The 20109-nt window shown below is 40.5% G+C and overlaps 1 protein-coding gene across 1 annotated transcript in view; it reads right to left on the minus strand.

The window, feature by feature from the left end:
- Positions 1-20109, minus strand: part of LOC146386091 (protein phosphatase 1 regulatory subunit 29-like) — a 307745-nt gene that overhangs the window by 184500 nt on the left and 103136 nt on the right. The window contains exon 2 of the mRNA XM_084932118.1: positions 17869-18153. The gene's annotated coding sequence lies outside the window, so the exon portion shown is untranslated. The remainder of the gene's footprint in view (positions 1-17868; positions 18154-20109) is intronic.

The raw sequence follows: 20109 nt of genomic DNA on the forward strand, positions 1-20109 counted from the left end.
AACAATTGCAAAACAGTACTTAACCATGCAACTACTGAATAAAACACCTTTGATGTTAAGCATCAGCTCAATTTATCATGTTGAGCAGTTGGTAACATGTTTACAATCTCATTAATGAACTTTACTGAAGTATGCATGTGCCTGGAATTCATGCTATAGTTGACCAACTTAATATTTACCATAAAATATCACAAAAATGATACTGAGAAAAGGGCAGTACGGGTTTAGTGATTAGCACCATAGATAGGAGCTAATGCATCGTATGAAATGAGATAGGGACGGAAAAAGATGGGAAAAAAGAGAGCGAGGAAGAGCACTTGGTGAATTATTATGCTGATGTGAATTAACGCCTGGCTGGATGAATGAATTACCAACCAGTCAGAGAGTTAAAAGATGAGAGAAAAATAAGGGTGTGGAGAAAATGAGAAGGGTGAAAAGGGTAGGAGGGGGTGAGGAAAAATTATGGCAGCGTAGAAATGAGAGACAGCAGGAAGAAAGATGAAATGAGGAATTGGGTGGGAGGAGAAAGGTGAGGAAGATGGAGTACATGAGAGACAAGAATAGACATTGTGAAAACAGAGAGAGAGAGAGACTGAAGCCATAAATAAAATAAGGTCAAAACAATAAAAGAATGTAGTTAAAATTCAAAAGAATCCCTGAAATGTCTGCACACCGAGATGTTTGCTACACACTGATGTGAAAAGAAATTACTGTGATAGACTTAACTCAAACTTGTGCAAACATACCTGGAATATAAAAAGGAAAAACAGAGTTTGTAAAATTCTAATGAGCTTGAAAGTTAATATTTGGTAAGATTACCACAGCCTCAACTCTTTTACAGAAGCTTGTAATTTCTTTAAGTAGGTTTCACTAATAGTTCCTCCGGGTTTTTCAATGACATTCAAAGCTCTTCTTTAGATGTTGGCTGCTTTTTTGTTCTGTTCTGCGTGAACATGATCCAGCACTGCTTCAATGATGATGAGGTCCTGGTTCTGGGGAGGCCAATCCATGTCCAACAGGCTTCTGTCCAGGTATGCTTCTACTGAATTGGCAGTGTGTTTGGGATCAGTGTCAATCTAAAAAATGAAGTAATTGCCGATCAAACACATTCCAGATGGTATTTGCATGTTGAATCAAAACCAGCGTTCCTGAGGCCAGATGAATCTCTCACATCCTGTTTTTGCTCTTAGTAGTGGAACCAAATAATTTGACAAGCTGCTGGTAAGAAAGTGACTAAAGCTAGAATTTAAAATAAGTCTTTCTGTTGTGTGTAAATACAGCACCCCTTGGTTGTTCCCTTGCGTTAGGTGCCTTTTTTATATTTGAATGAATCATTTAGTTGCTTAAAAAAAACAAAAAGCATTTCAAAGAGCCGGATTCATTGACCCAGCCTTTAAACGCCGCAACGTCTACCCCAATCAAGCATCTGTGGGATACGCCAGACTCAGCCCTAATCTATGGAAGCCTCCCTCTGCCGATCCATAAGACCTGAAGGCTGCACAATCACATCCCAGCTCGAAAACGTGCATGAAGCTTTTTTCTGATAATTTTGTGAGACTATTTAAAGATGCTATAATTGATTGTTTTGACATTTCCTCCTTTCATTTCCTCTTTTTTGGCGGTGAACACCCACTGGTGCAATTCTCGCCAAAGTAACTGTCAGGTTGAACTTTTCAATGCCAGATTTCTTTAATATATTTATGGATATACCTGACTACAGCAAACTCCACATGAAAACCAGCTTCATAAATCTGAAAAAAAATGAAAACAAGGTGAAACACACTTCTTATCTTATATTTCATTTTTTTTAAGAAATTAATACCTGGGAAGTCTTCACAAGACTGGAGGTTGGAACCCCTTCAGTTACATAATCGCAAGGCTGTGGCCCAGATAAGATAGATAAACTTGTTCTAATTTTAGATAAAGAATAAAAGATATTCAACAATACTCTTGAGACACAGGAGACAACCATAGAGAGGAAATGAAACAGCAATGCCAAAAGGATGAGACAGAGAGTCAGAGATACAACAAAAGGTCATTTGTGTGACAAAGTGAAGTAAATCAGAAGAGACAAGGTAAAGTGGTAAGGCTAAGAAGTCAGGAGATCGAGGACCATGGAAATGAAAGAAAAAGAAAAAGAGCAGTGTGACGAAGGAGGAATCAGAAAAATCTAAGCGATGTCTGTTGAACAGTGTTGCACCAGTCCAGCGGGGCAAATTCCTGGCTTGTGTCACATGTCTTTGGCATTAAAGCGATTTGGATGGTGATTGTGACAAGACAACATGGCTAAGCAAATAAACTGAGTGCCAGGCATGCCCAGGGCGGAGAGCAAGTAAGTACTAGAGGCTTAAGAAAGAGGGGGGTAGCATGGGTAAGACATCTGTGGGGAAAACACAGAAGGACGTCAAATAAGAAAGAAAGCAAGAAAAACTCCCCACCGTGGAACATTATCAATTATGGATTGGCCTCCCCAGAGCCTGGTCCACAACATTATTGACGCAGTGTTGGATCATGTTGATAAAGACTGGAATAAAGGCTAGCCAGCATCCAAAGAAGAGCTCTGAATGTCCTTCAACAATCCTGGAGAAGTTTTCCTGAAGACTACTTAAAGAGAGGCAGGCTATGTTGAAAAATAAAGGTTATCATACCAAATATTATGCATTCAAGCTTGTTGTATAAACTTTAAAAAAATGTTTCCTATTCCCCCAGCAAAATATCAAGATTTCATATGCTTTCAGATCCCCATGCACCTCATTCCTTTACTAAATATTTGCATTAAAACTGAGCAATGGTGTATATAGACTGTTTACTTCTGCTAACATGTCAATGGTGGTAACATAGTGTCTACTATAATTCCTATAAAATACCAGCTATGTGTGTTACAACTAGATAATGCCTTTACGTACATTAAACAGCACGGACCTGACAACTTTTACACAGAAGAGAAGAGAAATTCTGAGTGAGTCCAGTGTGTCTGTCGAAGGCAGCGCCTTGCTTCCAACAGCGACAGCAGCATTCTATCCATGTGTCAGTGTATTAAAAAGAAAAGATCCTTTTGTTGCAAGGATCCTTTTTTTCCACTGTTGGTAGAGTGACATAGTAGCTGTGGTATACATGCCACACTGGTCTATAGGGTACACACCCCATATTGGTATAAACAAACCATTAAAAACTCTTTAAATCACCTCAGAAAACAATCAGGACAAAAGAGGAAGCAGAATTTAGGCTGCCAGAGAGTCATTAAATGGTCTTGTCATCAGATTCTGACTTTCGGTCTTTAATGAGCAATATCATAACAAACAGAGGAAAACAGTATAAGTACAGTGCCAACTCACTGACTTTCTCTGACACACACACACACACACATATGCAAACAAATTTTTCAGACAACACTGCAACAGTAAGTAAAGCTGTCGGGGTCCCAGACACCAACGAACCATAGACAATAAAACAACAGTCTGTTTAGACAATGATTCCAAAACTCAAGGGGTGGAAGTCACTGGAGCAGCGGCAAAAACAAAATGTTACTCCTCTGGGAGAGGCAGTGGAGACGGGGGGGGACTGGGAGATAGAGAAAGAGGGTGAAGAAAAGACATGACAGCACTGAGAGAAAAATAGTCATGGACAGCTGCAAAAAAAGAAGAAGAAGAAGAAAGAGAAAGAAAAGACAATGTTCACTGGCAAAAGGGAGGGAAAAGAGAAGGATGTTTTTAAGGACTACAACATCTAAGGGAGGATGGGCTGGATGTGAACAAGTGGGAGGTTAAGCCTTTGTTTGACAGGTATATGTTTACATGGAAGGTGCCTATCGAGGCTTAAAAAAAGACCTTGTGCGGTTCCTCAAGGGACACTAATACGGTAGAGCAGTCATTATGTGACAGGAAAAAAGAATAAAAAGATCAGGGAGCAAGATAAAATGCCAAAAGTAAAATAAATCCATTTTTAATCAACTTTATCTCACATTTGGCCTCTCCTCTCATCAGTCGATTTCAATTTTTTCTTTGTAACCTAAAGCCAAGTGATTATTTCCGTCTTTCATATTTAGCTTTGTGCTTGTCGAGTGTAAGCATCAACATGCTGCGTGTGCTTGCATTGCATTTTCATTGCATCCGTGTAGTGCAGCAGAAGATTGCTTTTTCCCCCGTCTCATATTCTCCTGCCATGGTTTCGGTGCTTGTGGCTAGCTCGTAGCATATTCAGCCACGCTTCCCTTCTGTCCTGATAAGGCTGTTTTATATTGTTTCAGTGAGCATTTCTTTCCATTGCTCTCTTTAAGGGTGTTTTCACAACTGAGGTGTTTATTCAGCTTAAACTGGAACTCAGGTGTTTTCCCTGTTGGTGAGTTTTGCTTGCACAGGTGTGAACACAGTAATTGCACTCAGGTGTGAACCAAAACAACCACACTGAGCGCATTTAGAGGAGGTGGTCTTGGTGTGGTTCCATATGAACTCCAGTGCTGGTCATTCATTGTGTGAACATGGTCTGACCTCGATTCAAACCAACTACCCAGTGAAAGTTGCAAGTTTGAGTTAGAAAACTTCCTGTAGCAACATGTGCTTTGCATTCTGGGATGCAGCAAGATGTGCAAAGGTCTATACTGGCCAGTGTTGGTCAAGTTACTTGAAAAAAGTAATCAGTAACTAATTACTGATTACTTCCCCAAAAAAGTAATCCCGTTACTTTACTGATTACTTATTTTCAAAAGTAATTAATTACTTAGTTACTTAGTTACTTTTTAAAAACACGATTTACAACCTGAATAGGTGATAAAGCGATAGATCTTTCAGCCCAATTCTACTTTTTCTACATAATCCATCATACAAAATGTAATCAAATGGAAAAGTCTCTTTTTAAAACTTGTTTTATTAGTTTTAATCTTTTAACTTTATGCATCAAGCAAAAATTTAATTATATGCAACATTCTCTGACTGGAAGAAATTTGTTTAATATTTAAACCTATTTTCTGCACATTCCAGCACATAAAATATATTTTTTTGTGTTTACACTCAGTCTTTCAAATAGATGCAAGTAAAACACAGCAGACAAAAAAATAAAGTCACAGACTAGCGGTCCTTTTGCTCTATTTTCACCTGTAAAGCAGGAGCAGGGTAGGCGGAGGTTTATCCTGGTGCAGGTGTGCCGCAGCGGTCAGTGGAAGAATCCGCGAGTTTCTGTGTGAATTTCCCATTACGTCATAGCGCACTCGGTGCTTGCTTGGAAGTTTACGGGGTTTTTTTTGCTGTAAAAAGAAGTTTTCTTCCCACGCACAATGCTAATGGACGCTAATGTTTTTGTCACTTTTTATGGAATCAAACTTAAAGTAAGGTCAGTACTTCCACGCTTTAAACGCTGCAGGCTCATACTCTCTCCTGCACTCGATATATGATCCATTGTTGATCTGCACACAGCTGTTGTCACAAACGTCGCACTTGCTAACGTCATTGTCATGAGACATTCTCGCAAAAAAAATCACGGTTTTAGTAACGCAGTAACGCAGCGTTCCTACGGGAAAGTAACGGTAATCTAATTACCGTTTTTGCAATAGTAATCCCTTACTTTACTCGTTACTTGAAAAAAGTAATCTGATTACAGTAACGCGTAACGCGTTACTGCCCATCTCTGATACTGGCTACCAACTAGCTGTGAAATGAATGTAAATTCTCCATGTGTCCTATAGTCCAGAACTCAGCACTTTGTTCCTGTGTCACACCGCAGACACGTCTGGCTGAACATTCTCACGTGGTTTGTAGCGACTTATTTTTGGTTCACTTGGAGTTCACTTTGATTTTTCTCTGTGTGAAAAGAAACCAAACCACAGAGAAAAGATTGTGAACTCATCAACTGATTCGGACCAGAATAAATGAAATATATATGTGAAAACACCCTTAGTGTTTTTTTTCTTTGTCACCCAAACAGAGCTCTCAGACTGTGGGCTTACTGGGGGTTTACTTTAAAGCAAAATAGGAGACAGAAGGTTCAGCTTCAGGCCCCTCTTCTGTGGAACCAGCTCCCAGTTTAAATTTAGGAAACCGAAACCCTCCTGTTTTTACTCTCTGTGTGTTTATAGACATCTCTGCATTTAAATATTAGTTATTATTCATCTCTGGCTTTATTTCACAGTGTGTATTTTCTCCTGCCTCCCCCCATTCACCCCAACTGGTCACATTAAATGGCTGCTGCTCCCTGAGCCTGGGTCTGCTGGAGGTTCATTCCTTTTAAAAGGGAGTTTCTCCTTCCCACTCTTGCCAAGTGCTTGCTCATAGGTGGTCAGTTTTTTACTGTATTATTGTAGGCTCTCTGCCTTACAATATAAAGAGTGTTGAGAATCACATAATGATGTAGAAGACTCAAAAACTCCAATATGATACACTTGGTGTTAAGGGGTTAAATCTGATTCTCTTCCAACACATCATTGTGCATCTTACATTATTTTGTTAGTCTCTCTGTCTTTCTCCTTCTTCCTCTTTTTATCTGTTGTCTTTCCTTCCCCAGCCTCTCCATTCCCTACAACAGAGCAAACCCTTTAATAATAAACAAGCTCCTGCGTGTCTCTTGGCAGCAGTGGCAGATTCCTACAGGATTCAATCATGGCCGCACTAACGAGATTAGCATGGCTAATGCACACGGCTCCCCCTTCCTCTGTACTGCCTTACCTCTCTTTCAACAGGCGCGCCACATGGCAGGAAGGTACCCAGGATGTGTGGGTTGACTATAGGGTGGCTGATCTAGGAAAGCCCCCCCAGCTCCACCTGGGCCTCACCGCAAGGGGCCGGAGGGAAAAGGAAACATCCCAGGTGAAGCAGGGCAGCAGTGAGAGTGAGTTAGCCAAGCGAGAAGAGCCTCCTGATGAAATTTGGCCCGTGACAAGTGTGTGTGTGTGTGGGAAAGGGGTGTGGGGAGGGTTTGGAAACCTTCCACAGCTTCACCCCATGTTTGAAAAGCAATGGTTGAACCTGGCACTTTTCAGACTGGCAGCATGGAAGAGAAGAGTGGGGAGAAACTGGATGGGCTGAGGAATGAAGAGGCGATGAATCAGATTAGCACAACCTCCTGAGGGCTTATTGTTGAGCCTGCCTAGTCAAAGCCTGGACCACATTTAATCAATCCTGACTTTTAAAGCAAGCGCACGCATGAAAATATTTTAAACATTTAGCACCTCCTCTCATTAAGCATGACTTCAAGAACTGCAAAGGGAGATACGCATAAAGTGATATATCATCAACATTAGGAGCAGTCGATGATGAATGCAGCAGTCTAACCAAGAGACACGCAGATACACGTGTAAAGAAAAAGATTACAAAGAGATCGAAAAGGGGGAAGCACAAGTATAGCAATTATTTCAAGCTTACGTCCCAGGTCCTTAAGTTGTTTTGAGTGCATTCCAATTAGTTGGATGCAATCCTTCACTGGTTTGATTGATTTCTCAGTCAAATTAGCTGAGTTGTTAATCTATCAGTGAACTGAAGATGCATTTCCCAAAGTTCTTCAAGAGTTTCATTCAACTTAAAGATATATTAGTTATCAGCTCGCAGCCATCCTTCACTGATGTTATATCGCCCAAAGGACCTTAAAGCCATTGTTCAAGTTAAGACAAACAGTCGCATTTAAAGACTTGTTCATATGAACGTGACTTTCAGTTGTATTTTGAGCCCATTTTCATTCCTGGAGTGCCAAATTCTGATGTTTTCTTAAAGCCACTAGCTCTTCCCATACAGTGTTGAGAGCCACCTTCATCTGTGTGGATGACTTCACTGTGCGGCCTCTTCTAGGGTTGTTTTCAGGGGACAATAAAGGACCTTATCTGGAGTAGGTACATGAAAAACTCCTTGATGTAGCTCGAGAGGAAAACAATAACATGCACTAATTATTTAAAAGAAACGAGGGGGGGGGAGGAATAAAAGAACAAACAGGAAGAAGATCACAAATTGAAGTCATAAATAGATCGATTAGCCAGTGCAGGACTTTTGTTTTTGTTTTTTGTGGCTATGGGTGGGTATTGTGGGTACTGCATCACTGATGAGGTCCAGAGAGATCTCGTGTCAGAGATGGAGATGATGAGAGAATGCTAGCAAGCTGTCTCTCACACTGAATAAAGAGAAGCAGCAGCATTAATAACAACAAATCTGTGAACCAGAATAACAATTTTCTGATTGTTTAATAGTGGTTAGTGGGAAAGTACCGCAGGTACCAAAGACAAGTCTTCATCCCGTCTGCTGTTTTCTACGTGTTTTGGCCGTCATAGAGAACTGCATGATGATGGCAGGTGTGTATGAGAAAATATCCAGTGCTGGATACATGCAGCCAAATATTTGCAAACATCTTATTAAACTTTCACTTGTCGGAAACCCAATGCAATTGAGACATGTAGGAAAAAAAAAAAAAAAAAAAAAAAAAACACGGTCAAAATGACCTGTTGAAATTCAAACCAAGCATCAGAATGGAGAAGAAATGTGATTTAAAGGATTATGAATGTGATTGTTGGTGCGAGACAGGCTAGTCTGAATATTTCACTGTTGATCGATTCGGATCTTCCCACACAGCCTCCCCAGGGTTTACAGAGAACGGTCCAAAAATGAGAACATATCCAGTGAGCGGCAGTTCTCTAGAAGAAAATGACTTGCTGATGCCAGACATCAGAGGAGAATGGCCAGACTGCTCGGAGCTGATATAGCTCGTTACAAGCAAGGTGTACAGAAGAGCATGTCTGAATGCAGAACACACCACACCTCAAAGCTGATGGGCAGCAGCAGCTGTAGCAGGAGTCTGCCTTTTATCAATGGTTCCCACTGGTTATGCTGGTGTATGGGGGGATGGTCTGGGGGTATATTTTCTTGACATACCTTAGTATTAATCAAGCATTATTTAATCGGTAAAGCGTACCTGTGAAATGTTGCTGACCACGTCCATCCCTTATGACAACAGTATACCCATCTTCTGATGGCCTCCAGCAGGCTAACAATTCATGTCACGAAGCACAAATCATCCCAAACCTTTTTAATAAATGTAATGATAATGTATAATTTATTGATCCCCATGGGGAAATTCCTCTCTGCATTTAACCCATTCACTCAGTGAAGCAGTGGGCAGCCATTGGGGAGCAGTGTGTATGGACAGTAGGGGTACCTCAGGGTGGCCATTCAGTGGATTCGAACCCTCAACCTTCCAATCATGGGGCCCCCACTCTACCTATTAAACTATCCCTGTCCCTTTTCCCTGAACATGATGATGACTTCACTGTACTCCTGTTTTCCTGTTTCTTCCCACTGTAGCCAAAGCACTTGCTCACAGGGGTCATTTGAATGCAATATAAAGTAACTTGTACCTTGAAATTGACTTAAATTGACTGTAATATTTCAGTGTACATTTCACTGTGAAAGCGATTATAATGTTGTGAAACATTACATTTCAATTCCAAGTACTTTTGCTTGCTAAAGCTAACTGGTGAGGAGAAGGGCAAGTAATAAGATAAAATAAAAACTCAGCTAATCAGCAGGTGAAGAGAAAGCAAGTAATATTCCATACAAACGGCATCTCCTGACTGAGAAACCTGCGACCTCAAGAAACACCACGACTCCAAACCTGCTAATGCAGACTTCATGCCCCTTTAAAACATAACAGCTATCTTTCTAGTGCATCAAGGTAACGGCACCAGGGGCGCCGTGTACTTATAACTATGATGTCAGCGGTATTTGACGAAAAAAGCAGTATCTGTCACACTGGGATGAGAATGTGCTGGGATTTCTTAAAAAGAAGCAAAAGTAAAGATGCAGACAAAGAGAAATGAAAAAAAGACAAAATCAGACACAAAGCAGCGGATTAAAACAGCGAGAAGGTGGAAAAGGCTTGTCAAGGATTTTAATAATGCACACAACACACACATACATACACACACACACAGACATCCTTATCAGCAAACTCCAGTTATTTCTCCCCAAATACAGTTGTGCTGACAGAGTGAGCTATCACCATGGTGATCAGGAAGATGTGAAGTGAACAGCAAGGCTTTGAGAGGTGATCTTGACTTCACGCAAACACACAGAAATATATGCAGTTACACATGTTTCTTTTACAGAGCTGCACCATAATCATAGTACTGCGCACACAATCTCATGCTGATCGATCACACAGAGACAACACAGTACTTCTGCCCACGCCACATAGTAACGCACATTTCCATATGCGTGCACACATACTGTGAGAATTCATGAGCAAGCCTTCTCCAAGAACACACACATATTCCGACTCCTGCACGCACACACGTGCCACATGCAGCCACCCATGCACTCCCCCTGACAGAAATATCTATCAGTTAGCCCACAGTCAATATGCACTCGCACACACACAAACACAGACACACAGGTGCGCACAAACATGCCCAGTTAGATAATTGGTGACGTGCTGTATACTGCTCAAGGTGAACACTGAGTAAACTAACCTCTGGCTCTTGGAGGATAAACTATTCAATCAAGTCACATCAGGATCACACAACATGGTGAATGCTAAAAAGATCAGGCAGATCACAATTGTCTGCACTGCAGTTCACACAAACATGAGTTAACTTTTTTCTAAGAGGAACCATTTGGTTGTTTTTATTTTTTTAAAATCCCTGCAGTCGAAATTAATTTATTGCTTACACGAGGTGCATTTGACATAAATTCCTCGCATCCATGTTAATTGCTTACTGAATATTGGCTTTAAGCCATGTATACATTTTTTATTTTGCAGAAAATGACAAAAAAGCGCAATAATAGTCTCATGAAAATGCAACGGAAATTTTATGTAGGTTGCAAGAACCAAATTATGCAGCAGTTCAAAAACATAAAAAAGATTCATGCTTCTAAGTGACAGGCCCCACCACCAGCTTCATTACAGTTGTTAGCTGAAAAATGTGCTATGATTTCAGTTGCGCAGAGCACAACAGAGAAACCAATAATGGGAAAAAGGCTCTGAATGTTAAAGAAAAGGAAAACACCCGGTTGTTTCTTGATGCTAAAACTGTGTGAAAGGTTCAGCCAACATATTCGAACCTTTGGTAAAAATAAAAGGAAGCAGGAAAGAATTTAGTGACACCTACGTGTCTGAGTTTTTAAGCAGCTCAGGCTGAATTATCCTCTTGACTGTATTAAAACTCACACGAATTGGGTCAAAGGGCCAGAATTCTAAGAATTAATAAAAAATCATTGATGGCGTCTCAGTGATACACTAAGAAAGCTAGTAGTTAATAGCTAATTTCAATATCAGCAATGCTGTCAAAAAATTGACCCATTAAAGTATCATTCCCCATGAGCGATGACCTCAACCTGAACTCTAACCCTACACAGTCAAAAGTTTAGTTTTTATTACATAGTTCTATTAAGTCTTTGTAATCATCTAACAATGAATCTAATCATTCTCAAATGTCGAAAACTTCATATTTTTCCAAAAAAAAGTCAGTTTTGCCTTTCTCCAAAATAAATGCAGCTGTTTAGAGACTGCATTAAGTAATCTTAATGCTCAAGTTTGCACTAGGGTTGGTTAAGTTTAGCATTTCATGAGAATTAAATGATGAATAAAGCTCTGTAAAGAACAACATAACTGAGGACAGACTTATTAGAAGTCAGCCATCTTACTATGTGAACACAGAGCCAAAATTGTGCGTTTTGGGAAAACAGCATCAAAGGACCAGAGAATGCTCACATAAATATAGGTATAATTTTCTGTTTGGTGTGGAAGAACATCTGAAATTACAAATAATTAGCCTGAGTCAGATGAGCTCAGAGGCATATCTGATCAGAATTAAGCTGTTATTACACTGATGCTGACATATTTCAGCTTTGATGAGACTTGATGTTCATAGATATAAAACGGATCTGTTGTTGAACACGGCCAGGAAGGATTACTGGGTATTAGTGTCACTCTAATGTGAAATATGTAACACCAGAGGTGGTGTTGCCAAGGTTGTAATTTAAGGTGTTTTTTTTTTTTTAAATCTCAGTGAGTTTTTGCCTTGGATTTTGGAGTCTTTCATTAAATAGCTGTGAAGGAGAGAATTTCAAGCACAATCAAAGGCTATTATTAGATAAAATGAGAGATGATGTCAGTCAAGAAACATTGAGTTTTTCTAGGTATTAAATATTTACATATGCTTATGTCCTTAGATTTTGCATTGTAAAATTTTGGTGTTGCCTCAGTTTTGTGTTCTTAGCAGACAGGCGCGGCACCCCATGTGGTCTTCTGCTGCTGTAACCCGTCTGCGTCAAAGTCAACATGTTGTCCGTTCAGGTACAGTTGCCCAGAGATCTGCAACTCACATCCTGGATATTTTTTCTTTTTTTGGACTCTGCAGCCAGCTCTCTGAGATGGTAGCTTGGGAAAATCCCAGTAGATCAGCAGTTTCTGAAAAGTTATTTATTGCAATTCAAGTCGTTTAAGTCCGATGAATACCCTGAAATGGTAGAAAGGTAAGTGGTGAACTGCCAGAGGTTAAAAAAAAAGGTAAGATTACCCAAAACTAAAAAATAATGTACATTTCAGAATTATACAAAAAGGCCTTTTGCACGGAACTCGAAATGGGTTAACAATTTAAATCTGTTCTGGAGCAGTGGAGGTTGATCAAGCCTTGAAAGCTGGTGCTACTAATTTCTACAGGTGTTCCAACTTTTCTGGATTACTTATAACCTCCTCTGTCTGCATAAAAGCAGTGTTGGAACACACTGTGGTACCAAACCCTGGTGACCATCAGTTGGACAGTATTGTACTGCAGAAAGTAGTGTGTTGCTACAAAACTGGAGAGAAAAAGGCAATTAACAATTTAAGAGAGACAGAGAATCATAACACTTGAAAATGTAGGGGTTTCCTACAGAGAAACTGAAAAGAAAGTCAAGGTGTCAGTGAGTACAATTCTCTTCACCATCAAAAGGTACTGAGAAACTGGGGCAAACTCTGAGAGGAAGAGTTCTGGTAGACCCAAAGCCACAACTGAATCAGAGGCCAAGTTTCTGAGAGTTAACAGCGTGATAGGTGGCTCACAGGACGACAGCAGTCGTAGTAAGTCCCAGTTTCAGCTGTGAAGAGAAGTGTCATGATCCTGGGTCTTTTGACCCAGCGTTTTAAGTTTGAGTTTATTTTGTTCATTAGGTTATCTAAGTTCATTTGGTTATTAGACTCCTTGTGTTTTCTTCCCCTGTATTTAAGTTTCCCCTCACCCTTCGTGTTTCATGCTGCGTGTCTTATGTTATCAAGTTTGTATTATCATGTCTGTCTCATGTTTCCTGTTTTATTTTGAAGGAGTTGTGTGTTCTTTGTTCATTGTATTTAGGTTCACTTCCCTTGTCCCCTCATTAGGCTCATGTCAGTCAGCTGTTCCTCCATGTGTTCCCACTTCCCCTAATCACCTCCTGTGTATTTAAGTCCTCTGTTTTCAGTGTGTGATTGTCAGGTCGTCTGTTGTCCACGCCATGCTTCCTATGCTTCCAAGTTCCTTGTCTAGGTTTTTCTTATTGTTTGTTTAGATTTCCCAGTTTAGGTTTGTGTTAATTTTGCTTCAGTTTGCCTTGCCCTTTGTTTGTACCTTTTTTACCAGCCATATTAAACGGTTCGCTTTTTGTTAACATTCAAGTTTTGTTCCCTGTTCCTTGGAGTCTGCATTTTTGGGTCCTTTTTTCAATTCATACAGTCTGCCCTCGCCAGACTGTGACAAGAAGACTTCGAGCTGCAGTTTTGACAGGATAAGTTGCAGCAAGATAGCCATTGCTAAGTAGGGATGGGTACCGGTATCGGTTCTGACATAAACGGTAGTAACCAGACCGAAAAGCAGCACACATTTCGGTGCTTTATTTCGGTGCTTTTTTTTTTTTTTCCCTGAGACATCATACACTTTGGATTCTAGCCAATCATTTTACCTTTCCGAGGATAGTAGGCAGGCCCAGGTACGTACATTCTTTTAGAGCAGAGCTACAGATTAAAAATGCCCAAGGCAAAGCGGTCAAAAGTCTGGCTGTAAAAGATGCAAACTCAGCAGCCTGCAACAAGTGCTTTAAGGTGATACTGTGCAAAGTAGGTAACTCCTCGAATCTGATGGAAACACTTAGCGACACATAGCGTTTTTTTAAAAGCTGAGAAATGCACCGTATTTAACACCTTGCTGCAAGACCTCACACCGAGCACATCTACTGTGGGTGTGGTGCCTGTTATCGACCCGGAGTTAGCAACATCCCCCAAAAACCCGAAGAGTAGAGTCCTGGCCCCTAGCCCTGCCAGTGTAGCAGAAATGATGACGGATGATGATGGCAGCAGCAGCAGCCGTTGTTCGTGTGTAATTTACGTTGAGTAGGCTAACCACGTTATTAAATTAATGCATGTAAGGTGAACTAGCAAACACCGTCGTAGTTACATGCAGCTGTCTTCTTGTTTGATGGCAGATACTCCCTTCACCCTGGCCAAAAAGGCTAAAATGACCAAAGAAAAAGTGGAAAACAGTTAAACATGAGAGGTTTTTGGACAAAGTTGGTGTTTTTTCCATTGTTTAAGCACTGCTTCCAGCCAAGAGTGATGCCATATATGCCCCATAGCTGCAGAAAAGGCTAACATTGTTATCTTTTTACAAAAAACAGCTAAACATGAGAGGTTTTGGACAACATTTGTGTTCTCCATTCTTTAAGCACCGGTTCGAGCACAGTTTAAGCACCGGCACCATTATCGGATAAAACCTGAACGATACCCATCCCTGTTGCTAAGACGTCGGAATAAGACAAAGAGGCTTTCCTGGGCCCTGAAACACCGCCACTGGATCGCCATCGAGTAGGCAAAAGGATAATTTCATAGTGTGTGGCATCAACTGCCAGACATGAAGGAGGAAGTGTGATGGTCTGGGGCTGTTTTGCTGGATCCAGGGTCAGTGACTTGTACAGAGTGAGAACTCGTAACTAGGTAACTAACTTAGTGACTAATAGAATATTACAATTTCACAAAGTATTTGTCAGCAATAGCAAAAAGAAAGAAAAAACATCATTTTATTGGCCCCTAACTACGAAAATACACGTCTGCTCACTGGCTTCAATCACAGACTCAGAATTTGTTAGTTGCACTGGGTACACAACTAAAAACTTGGGAGTGGGGTTTGGTTTAAACAGGCTTTTTGTTGAGATTTTTTTTATTAAATAATAATTATATATTTTAAAACTACCTGTTTATTGTGCCTTATTGTAGACTTTAATTGTTATTATGGCACTTAATGTTCTTATTTTTAAAAAATCTTTCTGTGTTTAGCACGTTGTGACTGCATGTCTGTGAAAAGGGCTTAATAAACTGCAAGAAACTGTGGTGGCAATATATAGCTATTTGTGGACTTGAACTTTGGCACGCTGTGAATGGGAGCAAAAAGTTGTAGATAAATAGCATGTTTGTTTAGACCAAAAACAGGTATGCCTAATAAAGTGCCAGAGATCGTGCAGGATGAGGGATGCACCCGCTATGCTATTGGGGTGACATGCACCATCCCGCTGACAAAACAGACATGAGGCAGTGGTAAGTATACCACTGATGGCAACAGCCAGACTGTGGTGAAACAAATAATATATACTGGCATCGCTGCTTTGCAACAATCCCACTAATAATAATAATAAACAAAATGGCAGAGGTGAATAACATATACTGGGATTCGCGCTATTAACTAGAATTTGCAATTCTGGGAGAAATTGCAGTGGGATTAGCTACTTGCGGATTTGGATTGTGGCACGCTGTCAATGGGAGTAAAAAGTTCTAGATAAATAGCTCGTTTGTGTAGGGTGAAAACATTTGTGCCTAATAAAGTGGCAAACATTTCCCAAATTGATGTGTTTCTATTAATCATACTGTAAGTTCATAACGAGAAAGAGAGCATGGTGAAAAAAATTGTTGCAAACTGTGAACCTTTAGCTTCTGACAGGCTTTAGAGCAGGAACTAACCCACTAAGCCAACCAAAAACACACAACAGTCCAGGCTTGCATGTCCCACATGAGCCAGTGGTAATTGTGCCACAAACCGTGACAGCCTGACTATGGTGACGATCCAACCTACATATGATACTAACGTTAGGGAGGCGTGACATGAGAAAACCCCCTCTTTTCTCCCTTTGAGAGAAGTGCTGCACCCTGTAGTGACACACTGTCAGTAACATTACTGTAATGTCATTTCATGCAGCAGATAGCTCTATGCTGCTTGAGTCTGAAAAGCATCCCTTGCTGCACTTGAACTCATAACCTTCAGCCTACAAAGGAGGACAAAACGAGCAGTGGCTTTACAACTACACTACCAAAGCAGCAGCCCAGGTCCCCATTCAAAGCTAAATGCACATCTCAGAAACTGCACAAAATTGTACAAATCTGAAAGCAGCTCAAGAACGAGCCACCGTTTTCAAATGAACAGTGTCTTAAGTGTGTGAGACTGGTTATTGCAACAATCCGACTAATAAATAAAATGGCCGCCAACAAGAACATATTCTGGGTTACTTTGTAACAGTCCCACTAATGAACTTGCCTTACTCACTCGCTTCACTTAAGTGTGCACACGAGGAGCTGCAGTTTTGGCATTTGTGCACTGGCTTCATTTTTCAGCCCTGGAGGCGTTCGCTTGGAATAACTATGTGTGGATTCACTGACTGAACTCCACCGCTGCCAATCTCTTCATTCATTCATCATTTTAATTAAAAGTGAGCAATTCAAAATGCAAATTCACACTTTACATACATAGCATGCCAGGATGGTCTTTTTTATGCTAAGTAAAGTTAGATATGCACATTTTTCAAATCAACTTCTTTCCCAAGCCTGAGCTGTTTGAAAGGGCAAAGAAAATGACTGCCTGGCTGCTCACGATATCATGAATACCAGCAGAAACTACTATACAGATAAACAGAGTTTAAAAAAAAACCAAACAGTCTGTGTTTTATCAAAGTGGATGTTAAGATTTGCAAACTTTGGAGTGCACAAGTTGAAATTCTCAGAATTGATGTAACGTGGTAGAATTTTGTGTTATTAGTGTTATTATTCAAGCCTGTTTTAATATATTATTTCAGTATGTGTATCCAAACTATTCAGTGGCAATAATTAAAGACACTGCTATCTAATGACAAACTTACTTATGAACTAATAAGAAAAAGCAGTTTTCCACTTTCCCCCCTGCAGAACTAGTACAGAGCCGATGTCTGCACTGACGGATTTTAACCCAGTAATGTCTCTAAAAGAAGAACGCTTCCAGCTCTGGAACCTTCAGCACGCTACCAGAAGTGGGACATCATAGCCAGCACAGAGGATGCTCAGCCAAAACCACAAGAATTCAACTGTATACACAGCATTTCGGTATTTGTCTCGTAAATGGCAGCAGATTTCATCATCGTGCAGTATGACAGCACAAAACTTCAACTCGAGTCTGAGTAAAAGCCACACATCCACTTCCACCCAAATGACAGATTCAGGAAACATATTAAGCAAGAGAAGTCTTGCACAGCTGTCTCCCTCAGCACACCTTCCCAAAAAGCTCATTCCAGCCATGCATATGGATTAGCACCTGCTGCTATGGCAACAGACATCCTGCTTCACCGGCCAGGCTAGTTTGGCTAGAAATGTCTTACCATTTTTTATCTAAAAAAAAATAAAATAAAAAATCCTTCACATATGGTTGCTTTTCACAGTCAAACACCACTGGGTACTGTCAAGTGCTCTTGCTGGAAAGTGCTTGAGTGGGTGAGCCTTCAGCTAAGCCTGGCTGCCCCGTCAAACCCAGCCCAAAGCACTGGACTTATTAGAAACTCCATGCCTCACTAGAACTGAATAGGAGTTAAAATGACAGTTGTTCTACACTACAGTGTAAGGGGTTTTCATATAAGGGAGGACAATTTGAACTGACTCACTCACCTCTACTGTAGTAGCTCCAAAGAGCAGTGGGTAGAGAAGTCCTTCCCACTTGAGGACACTGTCGGTTGCGTGGAGTGTCCCTCCTCAGGTCTAAATGCCAATGAGCTCCTCAAAAACTGTCCTTTCTACTGATGGATGGATTTCAGCTTGTTCACTTGTTTGTGGAAAACTCTCTGTGGCCCAGCTGGATTCCCGTGTCCACACAGACAGGGAAACAGGTGTTGTTCCAGCAAATGGTTCTTTCTCCGCTAGCCGGGGCAAGAGATCTCAGAAGTAGAGCTTTGACTGTTAAATGAGAACGAGAAAAGAGGAGCAAAGCTGTGTTAATAAAAGTGAAAATTACTTTCAAGTCAGACGAACATCAAGGGACAGAAGCAGCCATAGATAGAGATCAAATCAATGCAAACCTTTAATTAACCAGAATGACTTGATTAGGTGCACATACCAAGAGCCCTTTTTTCCTGATTGAACATTTTTGTTTGGTCAAACACTTTCTGATGTTTATTAGTAAGTTCCATACCAGATTATAACTAAATCAAGTCTAATTATAAGTGTGGAATGTACAGCATCTTTGAAGACAGCCTTACTTTTTCAGATAAATCCGCATTCAGTTCAATTCGATTTTATTTATGTAGCACAAAATTACAACAGCAGTAACCACAAGGTGGTTTATATTATAAGGTGGAGAGCCTACAGTAATACTTTTCAGCCTAATCTAAAGTAGAGAGATAGTCCTGAATCCAAACTGGGACTTAGTTCCAGAGAAGAAGGGCCTGAAAGCTGAGCCCTCTGCTTCCCATTCTAATTTGAAATACCACAGGAACCACAAGTAAGCCAGCAGTCTGAGTCTTTATTATCTTTTCTTACTAAGTATTAATTTGACTAATTCACCTGGACATTGACTGGCATCATTTACTTTTACTTTTTGAGTATTCAAACTTTCATCTTTCACACATATAGCCAACTTTAAAGACCTTAGCAAGGTTCAAATGTATGTCTATGATATGAGGTGAGTAGCATATAGAATTCAGTTTTAACTAATTTTCATTCTTTATTTGTCTCCTGATATGTCCTACTTAATTCTACAACACAAATATGTACATTTTGCTGCACAGGAACATATACATAACTTTTCTATGAAGGTACACATAGGTACAGTGGGGGAAATAATTATGATCCATTAAAAACAAAACTACCATAAAAAAAAATCAGAGACTGCTCGTTCCTTTGTAAGCAAACATACAAATTCAGGAGGGGATCAAATAATTATTTCCCCGAGGGCGTTCATGTAGATTGAATCCCTGGGGGTGTTGAAATAACAGAAAAAACTGTCAAAAGAAGAAAGCAGATATTGGAGTCAAATTGTTAAATATTGTCATTGTGTTACTTAAATTTGTAAGTCTTAGTTCAAGCAGCAGATCAAAGACATTCCTTTGTCTCTGACCACCTCTCCAGCCAGTTTGTTGGTGGGGGAGGCTGAAGTGTTTTATTATAGGCACATCCTATCTGAAGGTTCTGTTTGTTGCTTAGTAAACTTCCTGCTTTTATGATCCTTTTGTGGGCAGGAGGGCACACAAATGTACCACAAACACAAACATACTCACACACACACACACGCCTTATCTTTTGTAACCATAGGGGGGTTTTACAATGGGAGGTGCTTGTGTGTATTGTAACTGTTTTCAATAAAAGGCAGCAAGTGGAGGCCAGAGTCGAGGTCGTCTGTGGTTGGATCCAGAGTGCTTTTCTGAGACACCGACCGGGGCCTCCCTTGCTCAAGTAAAATAGATCAATCGCTGATTGTCTTGCTTTCTTCATGAGGAATAAGTTTCTAAACCAACGGTGCCTGTGGAAGCACAGACCCAACAGCAGACATCTAATTTAAGTGACACTGTTGATTGCAATGCCCCAAAACTGCACCAGTGTAACTGACCATACGTCAAAAGCCACTTTCTTTGTGTATTTCTGCTGGAACAAAGACAATGAATGAATGAACATATATTTGCATAAGCAAACCGACTCACTTTCTATCCTCAACATCCTTTTTCCGATACATCCACAGTCCCTGCTCTGAACAACCTCGCCTCTCTAACTTTGTCTACAAACTGCGTGGCCAGAGCTCTGCCTGTGATAAACTTGTTTCCAGCACCACCTGGTCAGTCCCTGTGGAAATCTTCACATCATCAGCTCTGCCTGATATCTCTTTGCTAGTCTACCATTCATCATAGCAGGTCTCTCTAT

The sequence above is a fragment of the Perissodus microlepis genome, chromosome 6 (assembly GCF_051167445.1).
Source record: "Perissodus microlepis isolate ML-2025 ecotype Zambia chromosome 6, ASM5116744v1, whole genome shotgun sequence".
Lineage (NCBI taxonomy): Eukaryota > Metazoa > Chordata > Actinopteri > Cichliformes > Cichlidae > Perissodus > Perissodus microlepis.